Here is a 23749-nt window from a genome sequence, read left to right as displayed (position 1 = left end):
CAGGTTAGGCTTGGCTAAAATTGGGTGGGATATTTTTTTCTGGCAGAGCATGTTGGGTGAACCCAGTCAGTGTCTTAGCATGTTGTATGAAGAGACCATCAAGTGAAGCCTTGATATGGTTTTATTTGTTTAAGCATAGCCAGTTCTATGAACACAGCCACTATGTTTTAGTAACCTGGCTTTTGATTTGAGATGCTACATGAATGCAGCCATCATGTACATGCCCTCAAAGATATCCTATCAAAGAACACCACTAGGCTGGCCCCAGCAGCTACTCTCTTTTTTTTGGTGGCTGGGGGAAGGGGCGTTGTCTATGGAATTCGTTGTTTTTTATTTTTTTATTTTTCTATAATAGCAATATATGAACAACAACAGTAACAGAAAAAATACAGTAGTGGTGGCCGGAAAAGAACCTACGTACATTGTGATTATTAAAATAAACTAAATGTAGCAAAAAAGAAAGCAAGGGAATGGACAAAAAACGAATGAAAGGAAAAAGATAAGATATAATATCCATATAATATCCATTTAATATCTATACAGAATTAACCCCCAGCAATTACTTAGTAACATTCCAACAGCAGTACAGCAAAGCCAAAACATTTACATAGTAATGATGATCTCAACTGACTCTCAATACTATCATCCTATCATTTAAAGAATTCAATATTCTGTCCCAATCCATTCAAAAAATAGACTGCAGTTTTTGTAATAGAGAATGTCATTTGGCCTCTATGTAAAGTCATTTTATAATCTGATGAGAAGAATCAGTTTCTGGAGAAGACAGTTTTTGGTGGGAGCATTTCGTCACTGTTTCACATTATGATAAGACATCAATAGCCTCCTTTTGAAGCAATCCAAAGGATTTAAGAGCAACGTCTCACAGAGAAACAGACATTTAAAATAATGGTATTGCTGCTCCTTGGCAAACTCTGGAAAAGTTCTGTTAGGCCCTGTTCGTACATTCCATTTCTTCCTGAATTTGCTCCAGAAAGTGATCGGGAGGCGATCTCAGACTCATATTTTCTCGTATTTACCCTTCTTGCTTTGCTGCTGCTTTGTCTGTTATGAGGAGGGATAAACAAATGAACTGGGAAATCCTGCATTTCTATGGACACTGGATTTCCTTTAACATAAAAAATTAAACTTTCTTTAATTCTTGTACTAGAGTTAGACAATAATTACATATCTATGCTATTGGCTTTTGCCCGTGTTGTTAATGAGGTTATTGGCCTTGCTATTTCAAATAACCTCATATTCATTTACATATTTAAGTAAAGCCTGTTAAAAAGTGGCTTTTGAGGGTTAGGTCTAGTCTTTGACTGTTATGAAAACATTAGGTAACAAGAAAAGTATTATCTCTACAATTCAGACTAGAATCGGAATGCTATATATTCAAGGTTGCTTTGCTAGTTTCAAGGGGGATAACGGACCCCCATGTAAGAAATCAGCAATAGCTGGATCTAGGAAACAGTGGAGAGGGTTGGGAACGCCAGTGCTACAGCTGAAGATACATTTGGAATTTTTGAGGATGTAGCCAGTGATATAACCAGGAGACTGGGGAAAAGAACAAAGAGATTCATGAAGTGTTTTCCTATGCAGCTTACTCCAAGGAACCTAAAGGACTCACCAACATTTCAGATATGAAGGAAAAAGTCTGCTTGTAGGAGCCAGAAGGAAATTAATGCCTGTAAGAGGACAGCTGGAAGCTTAGATGCCTCAAGGAGTTCTCCCCTGCTTGCTGCCTCACTGGAGGATTTACCATTGCTGGACTCAAGGGTTTCCTTGTCTCCTTGGAGACGTTCAGTACATGCGTAGGTGTTAACAGTGGGAAGAGTAAAGACTTCATCAATGTAAAACAAGAAAGAAATAGTCCTGTGCAAGATGCTTACATGGAAGGGGGGAGTGAGGCATCCTTCAGCATATGTTCACAGAGATATTTAGCTAAAGCTGATTGTATGGTATACCTGAATATATTTAGTTCCACAGGTTGGAAAATGTGATCATCAATTAATTAGAAAGGACCAGTGACCAAGTGGGGAAATATAATAAGCAAAGGAAGTCTCATGATTCTTAGCAAAGACCCAGACTATTATGCTTCTATTTCTACTTTGACATACTACCCCAAAACACACTATAAATATCTAAACAAAGAATGTTTTCAGCATGAAAAAGAGTATCTACCTGGCATAAAAGAAGCACTGTCACCAGCAATTTTAGTTTCAGATCCAAACACGAACACCAGAAAAACAAATTCAATGAAATATAAAGTCCAGTAACATGTCTATAACATTTATTTCTTGACATCCACATTTATATTTTTTCTGGCTCATATCTAAGTAGATCTGGAACAACATTTTAAGAATCCATGTTCTCCCTCATATGCAGAGGAAACATATCCCTTGATTTTCTAATGTAAAAGCTCTGTCTGTCTGTCATTCTGTCTGTCTAATCATCAAGTTATAGTTTTGATAACTTGGTAGACACTTGAGATAATTCTCACTATTTTTTAATAATAATTCAAAGAAAATTTTAGACATTCCTACCAGTAAGTTGGAACCTTTCATAATACTTTGAAGCAAAAGTGGGAATGGGGCTGAACTGTTTACTATAGCTATTTACTATACAGAGGAATCATGGGTATTATGTCTGTACTGCGTGATTGTTACTGTATGTCAAATTTTTAATTATAATGTGCAAGCAATATGCATATACTAGATAGTTCTTTGTTTTTTCAAAAATGTTCCCACATTTGCAGGACGTGTCTGTAATGGTGTGTGGGAATGACCTTGAGAGATAGGGCAACAAGACGCAACCAAGAAAACAGTCAAATAAAAGGCAGCTTAGCCTGCAGCAGGAATATGGACAGGGCAAGAGGCTCAGAAGAGGCGCTCTCTGGTTTTTGGGCTGGAAAGGGGGCAGGGGGAGAAGTACTTTCAGACTTGCAAGATTCTGTTAATGCAACCTTACAATAAAATAGAATTAGCTCATCTGATTGTGTTCCTGTCTGGTCTATCTCATAAGGCTAACAATGTCAGATGTGGGAAATGGTTAAGGTCATCTTTTTCATTCATGGGGCCTTAGGACATCACTAACTTTTCTTGTTTAACCTGGCACTGTCTTCCAGAAGACAGAGTGGAAGGCTGGCACAGGAAAGACTTCTTGGAATTAGAAAAGATGCCTGAATATGAAGCCTGAAAGAGAAGAGGGAAACAAAGGCCCTGCAAAGTATAATGTCATTTTGCCCAACCTCCTGCTTTCCAGATAGACTGGCCTACAATTCCCATGATATCAGCCACCATGGACCCAGGCCATGCTTGCTGGGAATGATGGGAATTGTAATGAAAGAAACACTGTACATTGTATAAGCCAGTGCTGGGTGAGAGTTGCATTCAGGTGGTAGAGCCAAAGAAAAATCAGATGCTCAAAATAAAAGTAAAGGAACAGGTGCCAAGTTTTGTTAAGTTTTTAAAATCTGAACTGATGTGGTTAAGTAGCATTTGTTGCAGATCCATTTTGTTACCCTGCATGGGTTCCAAGATACTATATGCACATTGACAATCAGGACTTCTGATATTTAGAGCCACTGAGTATATAATTAAATTAAACCACAGGGACCTGGCAACACCTTACCAACGCACAAGAGGAAGATTTCCTTTCTCCATGTTAAACTTAATGTTTGTAGAACAGGCTGGGGAGTGCTAATAGTCACCTTTATTACAAGGAAATCCTCGAGGTCAACCCACGCCGTCTGTTCCACTATTCAGTTTAACTCTCACCTTCTCCAGCTGCTTCAGAGAATCTCAGTTCACTCCTGACCCAAAATCCAACTGCTTGCCCTATAATTCTAAAGGCTAATCAACAGTTATTACTTCTCTGGAGCTAGACTAGAAAGAAGAAGAGCACTGAAAAGAAAGCAAGATGGCTAGTATAGTGCTTGCCTGCCTCCCCTCCCACCCTCTAAGGCACTGCGTGACTTTAGAGGGTCTTTATGAAATTAGCTGTCAGATCTCCATTCAATCTTAATGGTCACCAACTCTTATTATACTGACTTCTGTCCCCTTAATGCAGCTTGTCAACTGTTGCTTAAGAGAGAAGCCTAGCTTTTAAGTAAGCTTTCCATCTCTTTTAGCACATGATGAGGGATGAGGGCAAATTTTTGGTCACTGTAAACAGCTTATTTTTATAGACTAGGATGATACAACCCATTCAAAAGGAATGCCTTCTTTAAAAAGAAATATGACTGGCTTTTATGAATCTTGAAGATTGTAAACATTCCCACATGGAATGGCAGATTAACAAAGCATTCTGCGTATGAATAGGTAGGTACATATATAAAGAAGCAAGTATGTTAGTACTATGGTGACAACTATAAAATATCTAAAATCCTCTTTCTGTACATAAAACTTCAGCAAGTCAACCTTTTTGACATCTGTTTTCTTTTATCTACTGAATGTCACCAATAACATAACTCTCTTTTCACCAGCAGACTTACAGCATAATATGAACATGTGTGGTAAACACAGTGCAAGGACCAATTAGCAAGTGGAAAAGGAATATTTCTTTTCATTTAACAACTGGGGAAGAAAAAATAGTTCAGTGAAACTGGGTTCTAGATGAGACTGAAAAGGAAAATAATTGATGTTGATAACACAATGCATGGTGTGAAGAAAAAGAAAGAAGTTTCTTTCTCTCTCTTTAATGACAGGTGAAGCCATCCAATAACTAATGACAAACACTAGGGGAAATGCTTCTTCCAAGAAAATGTATTTCACTGGGTGGCAATGGTTTCTAGACAATTTCAAAGATTAGATAAATCATGGCTATTAATTCTTATAGCTACAGTATACAAAATATACTATTTATGAAACTCCAGTTTCATAAACAGTATACCACTGAATATAAGTTGCTAGGAGACAACAGTAGGACAAGGCAACTAGTTCCCCTCATATTTTCCCCTGGTGTTGTTGCCATTTTAAGGGCATCAGGTTGGCCAGTAAGAGAAGCTGGATGCTGACTAGATTGATGTGATCCACCAAATTATGATAAGATAACAAAGTGACAAAGCTGTCCCAACAGAAAAGTAGTTCTCCCTCTCATGCTACAGGAGACCATATTAAAAGCCAAGAGATTCTACAAAGTTCCTCTGGCCAGCCTACCTTCACTGAGGCTTCATACCAATATCAAAGAAGCAATGAGCTCTTTTTTATCCCATAACAGTACAGCTTGTTAACTGTCGTTTCACTCGATTGATTGATTCTACATTCATAATACCCTGAAACTATTAGCTACCACAAATGTTTCGATACCCATGCAAGCTATTACTTTCTTATTCAGTGAGATACTTAGTGCACTGCCCATAAAGTCTGCTGAGTTGAAAATATACTTATAGAAATGCATCCTTATCTTCAGCATAGCACAACTGTGATGTTCTTGTCACCTTATCTTGGAAGGACTATTACCAACCATTGGATGTGGGTGTGGGAAACACAGATGATTTTAAAAAACTTACCAAAACCAGCTATCTTAAAAAGGAAAATTCAGGGGAAGGAGACTGAACTGCAACTTAAGTTTACCATGTCCAGAGAGAGGGACTTCTCATTTTTCCTTAGATGTTTGCAGCTTCTGCAATCATACATGAAAAACATTAAATATCTGTTACATTTTACTGCCTACTCTGCAGGTCAGATACCTGCTCTGGGAGTAATGTACCAGAGTTTTTTTCCTATTAAAAAATTCCTGATATATAAAAAAAAAGTTTTTAAACACAGTTGCATGAGGTTGCATTTATTTTTGGAAATAAAGGTGGTATCCTTTTTTATTATTATTATTAACAAAACTGCACATGTTCACAGTAATGTGGGGGTGTCTGTTGAGGCTACTTTTTCACGGCACTCCCTAGAATGACTATGTGATCACATGATGCTGTATGGGTCACATAGTCAGCCCAGGAAATGCTACAAACAAGACATAGCTTCTGTGACGAGCCTGTACTGCTTTTAGTATGTAGGACATTTTTGCAACGAACAGCTATAAAATCTATGAATTCTGGCCATCTAATATATTTTAAAAATAAGTTAAATGTTTTCAGAAAGAAGAATGAATATTAGCTGGACTTTATTCCTGCTGTTCTTTCACCCTTAATATACTACATTTAAAGAAATCTGTTCCCAGCAGGATCCATGGTAATGGATAGTTAGCTCACATTCATATTGTCAGTCTACTAAAGTTGGTAGGCAGAAGAGGAAAAAAGTAACCTACTCTATTAAAACTTCTTACAGAATGTCAGTCTGGTTATGTTAACAGAATGAAGCTAATCATTCAATATTATAGACTAATGTGATGGGCAATTCCGAGAGATAACACAAGATTCTTAAACAAATTCATTTGCTAACTATATATCTAACCAATACGAAAATCATTTTTGTATCTATTTTTTTAATTCAGTGAAATCAGCAAACCATATAACATTGCTCCTACTAACTTTGCCATATACACTTTCTTTTCTTGATAGTAATTTAGTTCATAGGACTTTTCTTACTTAATATTCTCTGAGCTATCATTAAAAACAGAATTGTGTATACAATAACATTCATAAGGAAAAAAAAAAAAGGAAGGCCCTTTAACATGGTTGCGAACTCCACATGCTCACTCAAAACAGTTAGCAGCTGATAAGGGTGATAGCGTAACTACAGTCAATATTTTGCTCCAAAGTCAGCATCTATCTTTCCACAAGATTGCAGCACTCCTCATTTAGGCAAGCACCTAGCTGATGTGTTAAAAGAAGAAGAAAGTGACATTCTCAAAGGAGGTAGAGAAGCAAGCCTAATTGTAATAAATCCAGTTCAAGTTCCAAGCAGTTGGCAATGTTATCTATGGAAACATTCCAGTGGAAGAGTACACAAAGCAGCAGATTAATTTTTGCCTGAGAACCTTGTGAATTTTCAGAAAGCTGAAGCCATGGAACACTGAAAAGTGTTGACCCACTTTTAAACTTTTCTTCTTTCAAATTAAAATAACCCACAATGTTTCTTTATTTTTTTAAAAAATAATTAACACAATGCTTTTATTATTTCCATGAATTTTTTATTGCCACAGAGAAAACAAGAGTTTGGTCACATGTTTATTTACTTGAGCTACTCCCTTTTCCTTCTGATAAATAATCAAGCTTGCTCTCCAGAAAAAACAAAATCAGTCAACTGGGAAATCTGATGGTCATCAAACAGACTGATATACTAGGAAAGGCAACAGACCACTGTTCCCACAGTAAGCTTTGCAGGCCTACACCTACACTAACATCTGAGTAAATAATTTTAGTCACCCTTTCCATCTTCTCTATGCAATGAATCTTTCAGCTAAATAAACTGTCCTCAAGCAATTGCAAACGTTGTTATTTTTCCCAATTGTATATTTCTGAAAATTAGCCACCCCCTTACATACTTCACAAATGCGCACAGATATTCTTAAATGTGTGTTGCACCTGCAATTGTTCAGAATATGGAACTGAATTTGTTCTAAAACATTTCCTTCTTAAAACATTTAATATACAGCAGATTCCATAAAAGCTTTTTAAGGATGCTGTTTCAGATTATGTATTTTCCATTTCCTCTTTCATTCTATGGCTATGACATGACTGCTTCAAACAACTAAATGAAAAGGTATATATCAGTGACAGAGGAGTTTCCTAAAGGAATACCATAAAACAACAACAAAAACACAGTGTGTGTTAAGGGATACAAACAAGTTCTACTAAATGTAACAGCTATTATAAGCATTAGCTACTGGTATTAAATCAATACTCAAAATCTGAAGAAAAGTCTTTGATGTTAAAGTCAACTATTTGCAAATAACTTTTCCTTCCCCATTCCTTCCCTTCTGCTTGTTGTAGAACCAAGACAACAGTTATATGAAAGACAGAGCACCCAATCAGTAGCCAACATTTTATTAGCATTTGTTTTCTACAAATATTAACAAGACTGATTCAGAAATCACAAGGGAAAGACATTTCCAAAGCACAAAACCTCTTTCAACTCCCTTTCTCCTTTTTTTGCTGCTGTTCTTTCTAAACTTAAGACAATGACATGACAATGGTTGCTGGATCGCTCTCGCGCACTAAAACATGTACACACACACAATAAATGAATGGTATGCCTCCTTATGTAAGTGATAACATGGAACTTCTTGAGTTATAGACTTGAAAAGCAAGACAGCACCCCCCAAAAGGAGGGAAAAGTTAGCAGAAACCAGCTTACAATTCATCTTGTTTTCATTCCCAACAAGGCAGTAAACATCTTATTTGCTCTAAAGCCCCAGCAATTAAAATTTCCTACAATTGCAAGCAAGATTGCAAGTTAAAAGTTCCCTGCAGCAATACATTGTGCCCTCTTTCCCCCTGGATATTTCAAAAGCCAATATAAAGAGTTTAACAGAGCAAGCTCTTACTGTTAATCTCTAGTTTGCCGTCTTCTTGCGGAAGATGTGTTCTGGCTGTTTGTCTGAAGCAGGGGGTTGAAGAATGGTAAAAAGATGTTTGAATAAACAGGAAGTGCTGTGCAGCTGAAGCACACACTGAAGGGAAAACACATTGGAGCACTGCCCTTTGTAGGCAACAACGGGAGGCTTGCCTCCACAGTAGCAACGTCTGCTTTCATGAAACGACAAAGAAACCACAAGAATTTAAGCAATTTTCCCCCCATCTCCAAATCAGCTGGAGCTTGCAGGTAATTTCAAAGTTGTGCTTAACACGCCAAAAAATTATATTAATTCTACCCTATTAAAGCAGATGGCTGCATGCTAAAATCATACGTACGACAAATGTATCTTAGCCATGAAGCTAGGCAAATCCTTTATTTGTACATAGTTTTGGAAAGCTTGTTTTTCACACTCTTCATGGTACCCACGCACTTATGTCAATAAATGTCTGTTAAGGTTGGCCAGACTTCACAGCAATTATTCAGATTCCTTCATAACATTTTCCCCCTTTCAAATAAATTAGATTTTGCATCTAAGTTCTCAGGAGCGTGCATTCAATATGTTCCCCCAGATTCATTCTTTTTCTTACATTTTTCTTTCCATCACCAAAACAAAATACCTACTTAAGTCCAGATGACTAAGTAAACTGTCTTCCATTCACCACCTCTCCTTCTCCCCTCCCTCAGCTTCAATTATTAAAGTCCTGTCTTTCGACATCCAAGAGAAATGACAGAGATATTGTCAAGGCAAGTAAACTGGAGCTGACACTTGAAGGCGGCTTGTAAAGGGATGAACAGTGGAACAACCAGCAACAGTAGTTTACCATTTAACAACAAAAAAAAAAAAAAAACCAGGATTCCTCTGGAAAATATATTGCTATTGCAAAATGTGCTACAATCACTGATATTTGTTATTTAGCATGTACTCCTGGACTGTCTGTCATTCTAGGTGCTAATGCTAGCTAAAATAACTCATTGGGAGCTGTCAGTTTACACAGGACCCAATCTTTTCTTCATACAAGGATTTTTTTTTTAACACTGGAATTCATCTTCTTTTGATCTCACATTCAAAGCAACAGCAGCTTGATAGACATGCAAGTCTGAAAGCAAATCCAGACGCTGAAGATAAACTGGCAGAGTATATGACAGGCAGGAGCATCTAAAGCTTATAAAAATGAAGAGAACAGCATGTCGTCTGAGTATTACAATAGCAGAAATCAAGAGACACATTAGGTGGAACTGATCAGCCACAAAAACCATTCAAAAGGCAGATCACAGAAACAGAAAGTCTAGGCAGCTGGGGAAAGGGGGGTGGAGAGAGAGTGGGAAATATCTGCTTTAAAGAGGCATCACCTTTTCTTTAAGCACTACAGTTTTCTGCTCCTGGTATGCAAAGTGGAGGAAATTGAGGGTTTCTTGTAAAAAGCCTTTACTAACTCAGCAGTCCTCACCACTTAATCTTTTAATTAGGCTTCTCAATTAGGCAGGCTAAACAAAAATATTTTAAACTGAACAGTATGTCTGGTGCTTCACTTTTCGGCTGTAGATATTATGACAGAGTTATCTGCAGAAATTCAGGATGCCACCCAAAACACAACAAAGCGTGCTTCTGCGCCTGCAGCATCCAATGAGGCTCAAAGCTCAGATAAATGCTTCTGGATTGCACCCTTATATGGCAACCAATAATACTGAGGTACTTCTAGTATTCATTAATTGGCAAATATCTTGGAAATGCCACCCATTTATATTTCCAGGCCCTTAAGAGCTCCACTTCTTCAAAATTGGTTAGGAATCTGATCAGCTGCTGGGTTCTATCTCCACTGTTGAAAGACCAATGTTTGTTAGAGGATGTTACTTAGATTGGCCTATCTCTGAGACAGTTTAATACCAGAGGAGAAAACGCTTATGTGGGAATGATCACTAAAACTTGTTGGGGAAAATCCATACATTTTTAATTCCTACCTCCTTCCCATAAGCCTCTTACTTTAATTGAAGTTGCTGAAAATAATGAAAAAGCATTTCTCGAACAATTTTGTACTTAGAAATGTTTGTTAACAAACACAGAATGAGCAGGCAGTGTTAGCTAAAGGGCAGCAGAATTCTACATTATAATTTAGCCTGTGGTTATTCCTGATTAAGAATACCCTCTGGGATAGCAAAGGAAGATCTTCTTTTGCAGCAGGAATAGCTTTTAAAATTAGCCTCGCATAATAAAGCAACAGGATAACCGAAAAGCTGTGCTAAAACAATGATGAGGGTTGCAATCAGTCAGTTTGCATTTTAGGGATAAGAAGAGTGGCCTAGTCTCCAAAGGATACCTCTCCAATGGGATACGCTAGGCCAGTGCTGGCTGGGGAATTCTGGGAGTTGAAGTCCATACATCTTAAAGTTGCCAAGGTTGAGAAGCACTGTACTATGCCAACCCAAGTAGAGAAAGAATGACTACATCTGAAAGAGCAGACTTGTCCTGGTCTCCGAGACTTGTGTGCACAGGCCACGTCTAGAGACAAACAACGGCAGTGGTGGTGGTTCAAGTTGCTCTCCCAGGGATGAAGCAGCCCTGTCAGGCTGCATCAGCACTTCAGCTTCCAGATCTGGGCTGTGGGCAGCTGGACGACCGCTTGATGGCAGCAAAGAATCAACATTTTCTACACATTGTTGCTACCGTCTAGTGATCATCTGGTGTAGTATCCACTGAGGCTATCTGCTGCGCTCACCAGCAGCCTGCTTTGGTTGGTTGCTCCATCATCATCCGCTATGCCACCCTAGACAAATGGCTTGGTTCTTCTATTGGTGCATGCCACCTCTGCAACGTACACAACCAAGTTCGTTTGTTTTTAAAAATTAACAGCCTGGCTAGGCCCTCTGCAGCTACAGGCTCCAAGGCAGCCACCAGTGATATGATGACAGCATCATCTATCATGCCATAGTTGTATTTACTAGAGAACGCAACCAACCCAAACTCCCATCTTCTGGGGTAATACTCTTCCTCTACTGTAAATATGAAATATGCAAAAAAAAAACACCTGCATTCTATCACTATTATAAGAAAGTCACCTTGTGTCATGCATTGTGGCTATCTAATGAGCTAAAGGCTGATTATTTATCTTTAAACTGTACTAGTTTAATCTTTTAAGGTCACTGCTAATCTGCTTCAATCTTATTTTAAAAAATACTTTCAAAACTTACCACTGGAACTCATTATGCATCTGTCTGTCATTGGAACTGAAACCTTTGCCTGAAAAAGCAATCTGTACAATGAGCTTAAAACCCTCTGGTAAATTAGAAGCAACTACAGTGTTGGTACTGTGAGTACTATTCTGGCATCAATTTAAATATAAATATTATATCTATCTATCTCCCACAACCATTTTCTGACAGAGGCTAGTTCTTGGCAATAAGCATTTTGTTCACCCAACTGCGTTAGTGTGCAGTGATCATAGTGAAGGGTGGTGACCAGCCTGCATTCCCAATAAGCTTTTTCTTTTCCTTTTAATCTGCAGAGTATCTTGTGGACTTGAATGTCACCGTGGACCTTGAATGTGAAATAGCTTCAAGCTAATAGCTCTAATTGCTTGAAGATGTGCAGGCAAGTGAAATCTGATCCCCCTGGCCACTGAAGAGCCCAAGAACAGCAGAGGAATCTTTACATAGTAAGTTTGAGTTTAATAGATAGTAAAGCTGAGTTTCATACAGCTAGCAAAAATACAGCGGATAGGTGACTCCTTAAAAGAGCTCATATATAAAAAGCAACAAAATACAATTTCCATTAATTTCAAAGGCCAGTGGCATAAATATCAAAATTGCTTGTGTTTGTAGAAGTAGGCCAAATTGTTATGCACCTGATCACCTCTGCAAAACACTAAAGGCATCTTATGTGTCAGGGCTCTGTGAGATAAAAATGGTAGTGCCTTGATCTTTTAAAAAGAATATGTTCTGTGGCATTCAGTAAAAATATCAAGTCACCTTAGACCAAAGATTGACTATCAGTGACTTCATGGACGTGCCTGTATAATTTCCTGACAACAACATGGAAGCATGTTGCATTGACTTCTTCTGGGATTTTTTTCTTTTTTTGACTTCTCAGTCTAGTCTAGAGCCCTAGTGATCTCTCAACCAGATGCTGAACAGGTCTTACCTTAGTTTTTTCAGATCAACCAAGATTGGTTAGGTGTTTCATGCAGAATACTTGATAACATGCCAATAAAAGGATACACGATTATTCCCCATTCCACTCCACCCCCCATATGATAATATAGTCATGCAAAGTACACATCAACATAAAAAATACACACCAACTATGAGTATATCCAATTTCATGTCAATCTCAATAGTGATTGACCCAGAATACAGGACTGAAAAAATAACCACACTGTCCAAACAACCTGAGCTAAACAGCAGTCAAAAAGAAAATTGACTTTTGAAGAGAAATATCTGGCCTCCCATCAGAATATACCATATTAGCCCAACTGACTATGAATAATTTTGCAGCCACACTTAATATTGAAGATTTGTGCAATTCCATCTTCAACATATCTAGAAGTTAGAGCTTCCTAAATTCCAGGTAAGTGGAATCTAGTGGAAATTACTCAGCTGTGAAATAAAAGTACTTTCCATATGCTAAAACTGGCAAAACAATTCTTTTCAGCAATAGGAGCATTTCCTGAGTAGAGGTCCACTCAGAATGCTTGCTTCATCTGAAGACAAAATTTTTACCAATGAATTCTGTCTTACTGTTACAAAAACTCTCAACTGTTTTGATGGTTTGTTTCTACATAGCTGTGCCTTATGTTTTTCCACTTACATAATACACGTACTTTGGCTCAAGAATCATTTAATTCCAGAAAGATACTCAGAAATGGCTTTAAGCAACTGGTATGATACTATTGTTCCTAAGAAATGCAGAAGGGCCAGAGTGTTAGTGTTTGTGGCATCTCATTACTGAGGGTAGAAATGAACTACTCAACTCCTATTTTAACAATCTTCTCTGCAAAGAAGATTGCATTCCAGCAGGCAACTATGAAAATCTAGTTGAAGAGCATTCCTTTTGAGCTTCATAGAAATATAATCAGGGAACAACTATTGATTTTCAGTGAGTTCAAACTTCTAGGGCCATCTTGGGGTACCAAAGGAAATTGCTGATCATGGTTTGGCCAAACTTGTATCTGTTATTTATTAAAATCCTGGAGAATGAGTGAAATAATAGATGACTTGATACCAATAACTAGAAAGATTCTACAGGAAATCATAGTGATTGATATGCAAAACAAGATTTGTTTTTTATTGGAAAACAATGCAAATATTACTAGAAGTCAACATGGCTTTGTCAAGAACAAGTAATATCAGAGTAATCTTTTTTCAGTTTTGGGTGGTTTTGGCTTCCTTGTAGATTGCAGGAATATTACAGACATAATATATCTTACAAAGCACTTGGCAAAGTACCTCACAACACTCTGATTAGCAAGCTAGTTAAATATATATTGGTGGAATGTTGATGGATCAACAGCTGCCTTGAAAACTAGACTGAAAGAAGGCTTGTCAACAATTCCTCATCAAACTACAATGAGGCATTAAGTACAGTACCACAAGGTCTGGTTCTTAACCTAGTACTCTTCAATATTTCTCTATCATTTGGCTGAAGGCTGGAGGGAATGCTTTTCACATTTGCAAATACAGGTAGTCCTTGCTTAATGACCACAATTGGGACCGGAATTTCCATTGCTAAGCGATGCAGTTGTAAAATGAATCATCATGTGACCACTTCGCTTAGTGACTGCAATCCCAGCACTCCCAGTTGCTGTCGTTAACCAAGAATTACAGGTTAAGTAGAGGGAGTCCCAGGTAAGGAGCGTAGGAGTGCTGCAGGGGGGTGGGGGAGGCCCTGGGAGGCCTGGCGCAGGCCGTGTGAGTTGGGGGGGTGCTGCAGTGTGGCACAAAGCCTCAGTCACCCCTGGAAGTCTCAGCTGGCCCAGCCCTGCCCAGCAGCACTTATGCCTGCAGGCGTGTTACAATTCCCCCCACCTGCCTATGTCCCCCCCATGCCCTTTTGGCTGCCCTGCACAGCGGCACTTGGTAGCAGCACCAGGGCTGGGGCTGAAGTAGAGGCCCGGGGGCTTCAGTAGTCTCAGCCAGCTGCCACTGCCCCTAGGCCTCTATTTCAGCCGCTGCAAAGCTGTTGACTGCCACTTTGCAGGGCAGCCAAAAGGGCATAGATGATAAGCGGGTGGGAGAAGTTGCAGTGCCCCTGCAGTTGTAAGTGTGGGTGGGCTGCCAAGTGCCCAAATTCTGATCATATGACCATGGGGGCGCTCTGCAATGGCCATAACTTCGGGCATGGGTCATAAGTCCATTTTTTCAGCACCACTGTAATTTTAACTGGTCACTGAACAAATGGTTGTTAAGTGAGGACTACCTGTAACACATAACTGGGTGGAATAGATAATTGTACAGAAGACAGAAACATTTAAAATAAACTTTATAGATTAGAGAAGCGGTCTGAAAGCAACAGAATAAATTTAATTACTACGGATGTAAAATTCTTTACTTACAAAAGAAGAAATTAAAGCATTCATGCAATTATTATTAGTAGACATGAAAAAGGATCTTGGAAATATAGTTAAGCTAAGTATGAATCAATAGTGTGACATGGCTTCTAAAAAAGCAAATTATATTTTAGGATGCAACAAGAGAAATTATTCTAAATCACAGGAAGTAATACTCATGCTGTATTCTGCACCTCAAGTACTCAGTCTCGTTCTGGGCACCATAACTTCAGAAAAATTCAGAGAAATTGCAAAATATTGCTGAAGAATGATCTAAGTTTTGCATGGTCTACAACACTGTTTCCTTTACCTTTTCTTAGACAAGGCTGCTCTAGTCTTATGCTTGACTTTCATTTCTAGTAACAAGGTTCCCCTCTTGTATCATTTTGTTAGCCTCAGGTTATTGGTTTGCCTTGCACATCAAGAAAAAACATTCTTCTCTATGTTGCCCCACTATAAACCACATCTTACCTTTGATGAGTTTCTTTTGAGGCCAATGTTTACAATCATCAAGCAGGGAATTCAGATAATTTGAGGAGATTGGTACCTAAGCTCTTAAACCAATCACAGCTATTTAGTCACTTTTAAATCTACTCTTGTATCATTCTTTTGACTTTATTCTCAATAATGAAGACTAGGCCTCTGTTGGCCTCCATAACATCATTACAACAACCTGTAGGATCAAAACTGCACCTGGATAATCCAGAAGATCTTTCTGTAGAACATTGGTCAAAAACAATTTTAAATCATTTGAGAGATTTTGCCCCTTCTAACTTAAAAATAAAAGTTGGAAAACTGGAAGGATAGCTCTTGTGCTCATACCTTATATACTCGTGGATAAGCTGAGAATTTTAATTGCCAAAATACACCCAAAAATTTGGGTTCAGCTTATCCACAGATGGGCTTATCTTTGAGTATATACAGTAATATTTTCCTAAGTTTCAGAAGGTCAACTTGGAAGTGAAATCCTTTGTGTTTACTATTACCTGTTCCAGAATTAAATAAAATATTGCTATTCTATCTCTTATTCTTTCCCCCTTAAAATATATCTACTACATTCCTACTGTTAAGATATGGGCAACTTTTTTATGGCTTTTTTTCCTTTTTTAAAGCTTTCAGGCATTGCAGGACCAGTGTAAGCAGAGCCAAAATGTACCTTATTTGTTTGTTTGTTTGTTTGTTTGAGGGGTGAGGCTAAAAAGAAATGTGTTGAGCAAATCAGAAAGTTAAAAAACCACAAAAATGTGTTTTTGTCAGAACAATCCTGGGGTGTTCCAGAGGCTACCAAATGGACTGCTCAACCTCATTCTAAAGGTTCAATATACTAATTGTGATAGTACCTTTTGTGCGTCCCTCTATTAAAAAAGATTTAGAAGTTATGCTTGTTGTTGTTTAGTCATTAAGTCGTGTCCGACTCTTCGTGACCCCATGAACCATATTGCGCCAGGCCTTCCTGTCCTTCACTGCCTCCCTGAGTTTGCTCAGTTTCATGCTCGTTGCTTCGGTGATGCTATCTAACCATCTCATCCTCTGCCGTCCTCTTCTCCTTTTGCCTTCCATCTTTCCCAGCATCAGGGTCTTCTCCAAAGAGATCTCTCTTCGCATTAGGTGACCAAAGTATCTGAGCTTGAGCTTCATTATCGATCCTTGGAAGTTATGCATATGTTGTTAAATTTAGAATTGGAAGACTGCTTTAAGAAAGGGTAGGATTGTGAAGAAAAAACAATCTGCGCCCCTGGAAATGTTCACTAATGGGTTTGTCTAGGCATGTAATGAAGGGCATTAGAAGCCATGTCTGGGAGAAACTTTGCCAGCTGTGGCTGGCGTGCTGGACGCACTTATTCTTGGGACAGCATGTTCTGGCAACTGTGGTTCATAGCCTTAATACCTACTACACTTGGACTACTGCAATGTGCTCTATTCAGGGCTGCCTTTGAAGACTTATTTGGAAAATGCAGTTGGTGCAGAATGTGGCAGCCCATTTGCTGACGGGCAAAAGTCATTTAAGTACAGAAATATCTCTACTTCATTCATTGCACTAGCCACCTCTAGGTTTCCAGGCACACTTCAAAGTGCTGTTATACCTATAAAGGAATGCTTTTATTTATTTTAAAGCCGGAAAGGATGGGAAGGGAAAAGGTGGTAGAGAAGGACATGGGCATTCAACTTCCCCAAGAAGGTAGGGACAGACCAGTTCTTGCAGACAGATGCCATTAATTCTCCCTTCTAATAATGAAGCTACCCATCAAACCTACCTAACGTGAAAGCTTTCCTTTGTGATGTGCAAAAGATGTCGGCAAGGTAGGAGGCTCATGAGAAGGGTTTCTGAATAAACTTGAGCTATACAGTTTGGGGCTGAAACTTAGATCTTTCTGTAGAGATGGATCTACAAACCACTGTTTCAGCTCTGATGGGGCTCTTTCACAGTCAAGTGAGATCTGATATTGATCTGAAGCTGCAAGATTTTAAGTCCAAATTTATCCCAATTGTCTATATAGATGTAAATGTATCCAGTTGGGTCAAGGAGGCCAGGAGGGTTTCCAAATAGATTAATTTAAGCCAGTATTTGAAATAGCAGAGCTTCATGTGCACCTCTGTTGAAATCGAAACAGAATCTGCTTTTAATGAAGAGTTACAGTAGATACATGGTGGGACATATCAATCAGGGCCTTTAAGAATTTTGATTGAATTATTTTGAAGGGGGACACATTACAATTTAAAAACTTGTATGTCATAGATTATAGAACCTTTGTTCATAGATCTTAATTGTTGCCAGGACATGCTTATATGTGGCAAAATACAAAATAGAACTTGTTAAAGTTTGGACTTGCACAAAGATGGTCCTTGTCCATTCACTCCAGGATGTTGACACATTAAATGAATTCCCATGTATTTGAACAATTTAGTTTGGTTGATTGAAATACCATTGTGTAAGAGGAGTTCTTGAGAATATTAGTACTTTGGTTTTGTCATGAGTGACAAGAACGCTATTCTTTCTGCAATAAGGGACAAGTGCCTTATCACATCTTCTCAGACTCACCTGAAAGGCAGACAGGAAGGTTGCATCATCTGCATACACCAAAACCAAAACAGGTCTGTTAGTTAATATAGTGGGATGAAACTCTTATCTTGGCAGGGCTTGCAATAAAGAATGCATAAATTTAAAAGGACAGGTGCCAAAATGAAGCTGTTTCATCCCTTTCTGAATGAATATAGGAGGGTAAAATAGGGGATAACCTTCACTACCACTTCAGATCTGTACCACATGGGAATTTCATAATTATTTTGAGAAGAAACCAGTCAATGGAAGAGGAGAACATTTTTTCCCCATAGCTTATTACTGGGAACTAAATGAAACACTGCCTACAGATCTATGAAAACAACATAGTCTTTTCTCCCAAGGGTAAGCGGTGTAGTTTGGAGATAGATGTTGAAGAACTAAGCAATAGTCTAAAGTCTCTCCCTCTTCTGCTGTCTTTTAGGGCACAGTGAACATGACAGGATGCTACTGCTGTTATTCTACTGGTTGTATTTATTTATGTGGGATTTTTATTATTGTATTTGTCATATTTATTGTTTTCCTATCTTGTTTTTTATTTTTGGAGCCATCCATAATCTTCTGTCTGGGATGGCACAGAAAAAATGTAAAATAAAAGAGATGCAAGAATTTGAACTTCAATTTCATTACAAAAAGGTCTTGTATTTAATTCACAGTAGTCCTTGGAATTTTTTTTTTGCGACAGTCTCATTACATTTTCTACAATATACCTGAGTGTTTGCACTGAGTATTCATGTCATTGGAAATATATTCTTGCAGGTTTTTGCCTAGTGAGTTGGGATAAATCTGACAAAATCGGTGAAAAGCACTATTGATAAAGCAATTAAAGATACAGAAAGGCAAGTTTCCTGAAGAGGGATTGGAATAGTATTATCATATTAAGGTTATTTTCACTACACTTTTGGGGAAAAAAACAAAACAAAACAGCAAGCATGTGAAACAGGGATGATCTGGCAGACACTTGCATACTGTACAGAGATTTTAACAACAAAAAAGCTTTTTGTAAAGTTCTTCACCAAAAGAACCTGAGCAAATTTAGCATTCATGGGAGAAGGCTGGCAACTGGTTCAAGAAAAGAATGTAGAAAAGGAATAAATGAACCGTAACATGTTATTCAGGGTGGTTTAACAAAAAGGAACACTGAATAAGTCCAAAAGGATGTTTTCAGCTGGACGAATGGGCATTAAACGTTCAAGTGCTACTCAAAGTAAGGAAATGTAAGGTGATACACATTAGGACAACATTCCTAACTTCCGAAACATGCACATGGGGACTATGCTGGATTTTAGGGAAGATGTTGAATGTGGTGGGCAGCTCAGTGAAAATGATTGATACAGTATATGGCTGGTGTGAAAAAAAATTAGGAAAGATTTGTGCCATGGCAAATAACTTGATGAAATTGTTGATGCAGTGTGCAATGCTGAGAAAAAAGTCAAATACCATGTTTGAGTTATTAGAAAAGGAACTGAAAATAAAACTGCCAATATCATAAAGGCTTTATACCAGGGGTTCCTAAACTTTTTGCCATTGCACCTCCCTTTAATGTAATCTTAATGTACACACCTCCCCTAAATGTCCAAACATCAAGATGAACACAAATGAATAATGAAAAAAATGCAATGAAACTTTGGGAAAGGTGGATTTATTGTAACACTGTAACTGAAAGGTTCTTCACATCTCCCTTGGACCCTTTCTGTGCCTCCCCAAGGGAGGTACACCTCAACAGTTTAGGAACTCTGCTTTATACACTATGACTACACTTGTAATGTTTGCGAGGGCACGTGTGCCTTCCAATCAGTCTTAACTCCTTTTCTTGGCGAGATTTTGGAAGTGTTTTGCCATTGCCTCCTTCCTAGGGATGAGAGACAGTGACTGACCCAAAGTCACCCAGCTGGCTTTGTGCCTAAGGCAGGACTAGAACTCACAGTCTTCTACTTTTTAGCTTGGTCCCTTTAACCACTACACCAAACTGGCTCTCACATCTTAAAAAGAATATTGTTCAGTTGGTAAAGATGCAGAAAACAACAACCAATCCTTTTAAAAGTTTGGTTTAGAAAAAGGGGGCATAAAGAGAGATGCTTGTTTTGGAGAAAGTGGACAGGGAGAAGTATTGTTATACTATTATAATATTAGAACTTGGGTTCATTTAATAAGTTAGTTGTTCACAAAGTACAAACATATACCGAGGAATGTGATGTATGAGGTTTAGAAATGGCAGAAAGGTTAGACAGGTTTAAAAGATGTTTAAGTAAAAATTTGAAGGGCTACAAACAGTTACTAATCATAATGCTATTATCTCCAGTATCAGAAGCCACAGGACTGATCTGCATGCAAACCTCCTGTAAGCATTTGGACAAGGTGTGCCTGCCTAGCTAAGTTCTTGTATACACAAGGAAAAGCAATCCAGATTCTCATCTCCTTCTGGAGACCTTACAGATGATCCATTTCCCTAACATACACCTTTTACCTAAGGATAAATGCACCCAGAGCTGCTGTTTTCATATTTGAAAATTTTAAGCTAGCTGTGATCACTGCTGCAAGGGGCGGGAAAGTAGTTTCACACTGAAAAGTATAGGCAGCGGAAGACACTCCTCATTCCTCATATGCATTTATGGTTCTATCCATTCCAGATTTAGAATGATTCTATATATTACAATTTTGTTCTAAGGGACAAGAGAATCCATCAGCCTTTAAAAGGGATTGACCATGTCATTTTACAGTCGGTATGACAGTAATAGAAGGGATGGATGGATGGATGGATGGATGGATGGATGGATGGATGGATGGATGGATGGATGGATGGGGCAGAGGTCAAAGCACCCTAAATGCTTAGTAGAGGTGCAATCTAGAAAGTAAATACTGTAAACTGGCGATACATATTCTTGTCTTCATTGGTTTGAAATTTGTCACAAATTTTAACAGGTGGCTTATGCAGCTTTACACTTGCTAAAAGCTCAGATAGAAGACAGACAGATAGACAGATAAATAATCACATTCAATTTATGTAACAAAAAAAAAAAAAGACATTAATAGGAACTAGAGTCTGTTATTCTGGGGAAAAATACCAGGGAATACAGGGAAGAAGTGTTATGTTTAAAAAGGAGAAATCCTACAATACGTAAGAGTATAAGCTCAGGAACTTTAGAGATAATATGGAAAGTAGAAATGCCTTAAGTTATTAGGTTTTTTCCCCATTATTTTATTGCTTTAATATAAAAAGGAGAAAAAATGGCAACTTCATAGTAAAATATTAAATGGACACACACACACACACACACACACAAAATAATGAATCCACATTTAGATCTTCTACAGAATACTTTGTAGAATACATGAAAAGCTCTCTGTTTTGACCCACCTATTGTTTTTAATAAATGATTTAGCCGTGGCCTCCTTCAAAAATAGTGGGAAAATCTAACACCCAACTATTATCCACAACCAAAATTCATTACTATATATCAGTCATCTTTTTTTATAAGCAATGCACAAATGCCAAAAGTAACATATTACTCAAGCACAAACTGGAATTGCTAAAAGATTTTTTTTTAAAGTGTAGAAAAATGGGAAACATACTTACTTTTGCAAACAACTGTAACTCAGTAACAACCTATGACTTTGGAAAGTATTTTGTCTCTTTCTAATTAATGCCGTTACCCATATAAAAAAAGAATAAGAAAGACAGTCAGTCATATTGCTTGTAATGACTGAAGACTGTTTTTCCTTTCTTTTTTGTCCCCTGTCCTTCTTTTATTCCTTTTTATTCCTTTTATCCTTTTCTTTCTTCTTTTTTTTTTAGTTCCTCTTTTTGGCAACTGAAAGAGTTCGGCACTGAAAAAAAAAACAGTGTCAATTTAAAGATTTAGTATAAACTTGCTCAAGCCGGTGGGAGGAACACTAAGTGGAAAAAGTAAACATGGTCCTTCCAAGTAGTTCCTTTCTAAGCTATACACAGAGTCCGCGCCTGGTACCACAGGCTGCCCTGCGCACTGGGGAGGTCAGCTAAGCTATGCTAAACTGACAGGTTCCGTTTACAACAGGACCAGAACTTTATTTGGATAGGCTGGCCTTGGTCACCGCCAGCTTAACAACAGATGGCTAAAAAACTTTCATTATGTTGCACACGGCTGAACTGCAAATAATTACAAAAAACTGTGAAAAGTTTAACTCCCTGTCACCCAGCACAAAAAGCATTGGCAAGCTAATAAGAAAATGCAGGCAGAAAGAAGGGAGGGTGAGTTCTTATTAAAACTGGCAAAAGAAGCAGCCTGCGCTTTCCTCTTAATTAAAATGAGATGTAATGATTCATCACGTTTGTACCTTATCCATTGGGTGAACTCTAACAGGAACTGTCCAACTGTTTGCTTCCCTAAGGATTTATAAGACTGCAGCTTCTGTACTCCTTGTCCAGTGCAGTAGCATGCAAACAGGAATGTGGGAAGCATTCTTGGGAAAGTCAATTTCCTTTTTGATCAACATCCCATGTGGTGCTGGCCATGCAAGCTAAACAGCTCGCATTTCACAGGAGCTGGGAGAAGCTACAGGGATTAGAAGAGCTGAAACAACGTTGCCGGTCCTTAAAATAAGAGCTTCCTACGCAAACAAGTTGGAAGGCTCTTGGCCCAATCATGAGATGAACAATAATATTTCCTTGAGGAGGGGTTAGAGACGGCTGGAAATGCTCCTTATATTTATTTTTCACACTTACATCTTTCTTCAAGGAACTCAGCATGGTAGCATATAGAGATGTTGCATTTTATAATCTGTTTTATGTTTACAACTACTCTGAAGGTAAATGAAGAGTGAAACTGAACATGATTATCAGGAAGCTTGGCAACAGTATTGGGATTTGAATCCAGTTCTTTTTGGTCCATCATGCTCTCCAGCTAGGCCCATCATGCCCTCAAACAGTGAGTCCTAGCAACTGGTCACGAATCTACATTTAATACAAACATCTCAAGGAACAAGCTGTGCCAGAGATGAATTACAGATCTGAGTGCCTTTTCACCTTTACCCTTTGAAGATAGCTACCCTAGAAGGAGAATTTGCTATCTGTTCATGTCATTTCTATCTAGGAGATCATTTTGGAAAGCAAATTAAATTGATAGGTTGTGATAATAAATCATAACTTTAGCAAAGTTACAACCAGCCAACAATTTAAAAAGAACCCCCCCCCATCAAATCATATTAAGTTTACAAACAACTCTTTTAAAAATGGTTGCTCATCTTTGTAAATACTCCATTCTTTTAGCATTCTGTTGTTAAATATTGCCATTTGAAGAAAAGAAGCTGCCAAATAATCTAACACTGAGATTTAAAGATGATTTAACTAAATCTGTATATAATTTAAATATTCATTACTTTGATCTGAGTCATATGCATCCTAATATTGTCTAATGCTCTAAGGCGGGTTATAAATGTACCTTGTGAGGTTTAATTCAATTGGCAATCATACATGTCTCATCACAGGCAACACGTTCTTCTGTATTATTCAAGAAATGAACAAATCTGTTTTTCTACAAATGTATTTTAGAAGCGACTCTTTCCTGTTATTGAAAGAAAATTGTGTTTATTACTCCTTTAGCATAGTGTAAACTCATAAACGTCAACAGAGAGTACAAGAAAAACTGTCAACTAAATATTGTTTCCTTCATGAGCTGCTCTTCCAAGTCAATTACGCC

General features: G+C 38.1%; 1 protein-coding gene across 12 annotated transcripts in view; it reads right to left on the bottom strand.

Annotated features, from left to right (window-relative positions):
* Positions 1 to 23749, bottom strand: part of FOXP1 (forkhead box P1) — a 636434-nt gene that overhangs the window by 168210 nt on the left and 444475 nt on the right. The window contains exon 1 of one of the 12 annotated variants that reach the window (XM_025171067.2): positions 8443 to 8575. The exons of the other annotated variants lie outside the window; for them this stretch is intronic. The gene's annotated coding sequence lies outside the window, so the exon portion shown is untranslated. Of the gene's footprint in view, positions 1 to 8442; positions 8576 to 23749 lie in introns of those variants that run through there. 12 annotated transcript variants of the gene reach the window in all.

The sequence above is a fragment of the Python bivittatus genome, unplaced genomic scaffold (assembly GCF_059951505.1).
Source record: "Python bivittatus isolate LINGU-HERP-01145 unplaced genomic scaffold, Pbiv_v1 ctg000080_np1212, whole genome shotgun sequence".
Lineage (NCBI taxonomy): Eukaryota > Metazoa > Chordata > Lepidosauria > Squamata > Pythonidae > Python > Python bivittatus.
Note: the sequence above shows the minus strand (reverse complement) of the source record. Positions and strands in the feature narration are given on the sequence as shown.